The following is a 4308-nucleotide window of genomic DNA, read 5'->3' on the forward strand; positions in this document are numbered from 1 at the left end:
TCTATTTATTCTTATTTACGTAACAGTGGTATCAAAGCCACAAATACAAGAGAAAGTGTGAGCCTCAAAAAACAGTGTCCACAAAATAGTCAACAATAACATCAACTTTTTTTTATTAAATGTTTTCTATTTTGCAGAAATAAAAATATGATGACAGAGACAAATTTGGTACAGGCAGCAATCTCTCGTTTTGATGGCCACTATGATCATTGAAGCATACTAATAGAGAATTTCTTACGATAAAAAAGTAATAGTAGGTGGTCAATTCTAGGATAGCAGAACCAGAAATTGGGATCATTTTAATAGAAGCTCAACTGATTGAGCTGAGTGGCTTGAAATTAAAAGATTTAAAGGCAAATAATTATTTATTTCAAGCTATTAATCGTTCTATCTTTGAAACAATTCTTAACAAAGATACTTCCCAGCAAATATAGGATTCTATGAAAAAGAAATATCAAGGCTCTTCAAGAGTAAAATGTTCACAACTTCAAGCCCTCAGGAGAGATTTTGAGACTTTATAAATAAAGGATGAAGAATTAGTCACCGAATATTATGCAAAGACCATAGGGATATCAAACAAAATACGGTTTCATTGTTTAAAAGATGAATGATATTGTAATTATTGAAAATATTTTACATTCCTTGTCGTCAAAGTTTGATGATGTTGCTTGCTCAATCAAAGAGTCTAAAGATATATAAGCTCTTTCTCTTGATAAACTTCAGAGCTCATTATTATTACATGAGCAAAAGATGAGATAAAGCACAATCACAGAGGAGAATGCTTTGAAAGCTTCTACCTTTACGGAATCCTCACATATAAGAGGAAGAGGTAGAAGTAGAGGCTGAGGTAGAGGTTGGGGCAGAGGAAGCACAATCACAGAGGAGCATGCTTTGAAAGCTTCTACCTTTACGAAATCCTCACATATAAGAGGAAGAGGTAGAGGTAGAGGCTGAGGTAGAGGTTGGGGCAGAGGAAATCGTGACAACAAAGATGGAGGCAGAGGAAAAAACGTGAACAACCAATTAGCAGAACTAATATGGAGTGCTGTAGGTGTCACAAACTTGGTCATTATCAATTTGAATGCTATACCAAATTGCCTCATAACAAAGAAAAGTGGCAAAAATCAAACTTTATAAAGAACAAGGAAGAAAAAACTTTGTTGATGACATTCCATACGAAGGATAATATATGTGAACCAGATGTTTGGTACTTAGTCACCGGTTGCAGTAATCACATGTGTGGTAGTAAGTCTTTCTTCTCTCATCTAAATGAAGATATTGCTGTAAGTTTTGGTGATCATTATAAAGTTAATGTTATGGGCAAGGGTAATATTCAAATCAGAACAAAAAAAATACAATTGAGAATATCTCAAATGTTTTTTATATTCCCGATTTGAAAAGCAATTTACTTAGCTTGGGACAGCTGTAAAAGAAAGGTTACGTGACTACAATAAAGAATGGTGCTTGTGAAATTTATGATCTTACAAGGGGTCTGTTTGCTCATGCTAAAATGACACTAAACAAATTGATTCCGTTGTAAATTCAGACCCTTCAACATTGTCTTGTGGCCAGGGAAATTGATTCAACATGGTTGTGGCATTATCGCTATGGTCATTTGAATTTTAATGGTTTAAAAACACTATATCAGAAGAACATGGTGATTAGTCTTCCCAATATTACTCATTTCAACAAAGTGTATGGAAATTATATTGTTGGCAAACAACATCATAAAGAATTTCCACAAAGAAAATCATGGAGAGCAAAGGAAGTTTTGAAGCTGGTACATTTTGATCTTTGTAGACTAATAAATCCATCATAAAATGGAGGTAAATGATACTTCATCACCTTCATTGATGACTGCAGTGGAAAAATATGAGTTTATTTTTTACAGGATAAGTTTGAAGCTTTTAATGCATTTAAAAGCTTCAAGACACATGTTGAGAATGAAGTAGAGAGAACCATTAAAATTCTTCGCACAGACCATGATGGTGAGTTTTGTTCAAAAGAGTTTCAAGATTTTTGTGACGAACATGAAATTCAAAGAAACTTGACTGCAACATACACACCACAGCAAAATGGTATATCGGAGAGGAAAAATCAAACCATTCTAAATATTATAAGATGCTTGTTGACACATATGAGTGTTTTGAAGGATTTCTGGCCAGAAGATGTGAAATGGAGCATTCATGTTTTGAATCGCAGTCCTACATTTGCCGTTTAAAACATGACACTTGAAGAAGCGTGTAGTGGATAAAAGCCTTCAGTTGATCATTTCAAAGTGTTTGGATGCATTATATATACACATGTTCCATATGAGAAGAGAAAGAAGCTAGATGACAAAGGTGTAAATTGTATATTCCTTAGAATCAACGAGCACTCAAAAGCCTACAAATTGCTCAATCCTAATATAAAAAAATTATCATTAGTCAAGATGTTGTGTTTAAGGAGGATAACACTTGGAATTGGTCAGAATAGAGTGCAAACTAGCAACAAACACCAATATTATTTGAAGAAAACAAGGTAGAAGCAAGTGAACAATCAGACCAATAACTGCAATATCAGCAACATCTACAAACCCTGCAATCAGATCAGAAATTACCACAACTATGTCTTAATGAAGATCAACTAGCTCAAGAGTGTTCGCGATCTCAATGGAGTATAAGAAAGCCAATTTGGATGGAAGATTACGAGTTGAGTGGTGTTGTTCAATCTGGTGAACAATCCGATGATGTTTTTTCCTATTTTGTATTTTTATCAGATTGTGATCTTATCACATTTGAAGAAGTTGCTAAAGAGTCAAAATGACAAAAAGCCATGGACGAAGAGATCATGTCAATTAAAGGAAATAATAGCTGGGAATTGACCAAACTTCCTGAAGGACAAAAATCCATTGGTGTTAAATGGATTTTTAAAACCAAGCTAAAGAAAGATGGCAAAGTAGATAAGCACAATGCTTAACTTGTTGCAAAGAGGTACAAACAAAAATTTAGTATTGATTACAAAGAGGTGTTTGCTCCAGTTGCAAGAATGAATACTATTTGGTTAGTGTTATCAATTGTTGTTTAGAATTCATAGCTTATATATCAACTTAATGTAAAGTCTGCATTCTTGCATGAAACATTGGAAGATGAGGTGTACATTGATCAACCTCTCGGATATGTGCAACAAGATCATACGAATCAGGTATACACATTAAAAAAGCATTATACTTGGTATAGCCGTATAGATGCTTACTTTACTAAAAAAGGTTTTCTTAAATGCCCTTATGAGCACACTCTATATGTTAAATCTGGAGTTGATAAGAAGGTGTTAGTTGTGTGTTTATATGTTGATGATCTCATTTATATGGGTAATGATAGATCCATGTTTAATGAGTTTAAGAATTCTATGATGAAGGAATTTGATATAACATATTTAGGGTTGATGCATTATTTTTTGGGCATTGAAGTAGTGCAATCATCTGATGGTATATTTATCTCATAGAAAAAATATGCTCTAGAGATTTTAAACAGGTTCAAAATGACGAATTGCAATTCAATTTCCACCCCAATTGATCTCAACTTGAAACTTGTCAAAAATAATGTAGAAAAGAAAGTGAATGCTGCTCTTTATAGGCAAATAGTTGGGAGTTTTATGTATTTAACATTAACCACGCTAGATATCATGCATATTGCCAGTTTAATCAGTAGATATATGAAGTGTCCAACAAAAGCTCACTTCTTGGCTGCAAAACGAATTTTTCACTACTTGAAAGGCACCGCAAACTATGGAATCTTGTATAAAAAGGATAAAAATTCAACTCTGATTGGTTTTTCATAAACAATTATGCTGGAGATCTTGATGATAGAAAAGGTACTTCCAGATTGGTGATCATGTTAAATTATAGAGTTGTTTCATGATCTTTGAAAAAACAACAGATAATAGCTTTATTAACCAGTGAAGCTGAATTTGTTGCTGCAACATCAACTTCAAGTCAAGTAATTTATTTACGCAGATTACTTAAGTTCTTACAAAATAATCAGTACCAAGGTCCAACCTAAATAACTCCTTAAATATTTCAAAGAATCCAGTACATTATAAGAGAAGTGATTAGTACTTAAAAATGCATTTTTATTAAGGTTTTATATCATCATTTTGTACTTGAAGTATCAATAACTCCTTAACTAAAGCATGTTTTATAATAATATATCTAATAATATAAGATACCTTTAATTTATGGTAAATATTTACTTTAAATGCAGGCCTATCACATAAATAAAAGGATTGATTGATGAATTTAAGAATTGAAATTGAAAGGACAAAGAGATG

The sequence above is a fragment of the Populus euphratica genome, unplaced genomic scaffold, assembly GCF_000495115.2.
Source record: "Populus euphratica unplaced genomic scaffold, PopEup_1.0 scaffold32.1, whole genome shotgun sequence".
Classification (NCBI taxonomy): Eukaryota; Viridiplantae; Streptophyta; class Magnoliopsida; order Malpighiales; family Salicaceae; genus Populus; species Populus euphratica.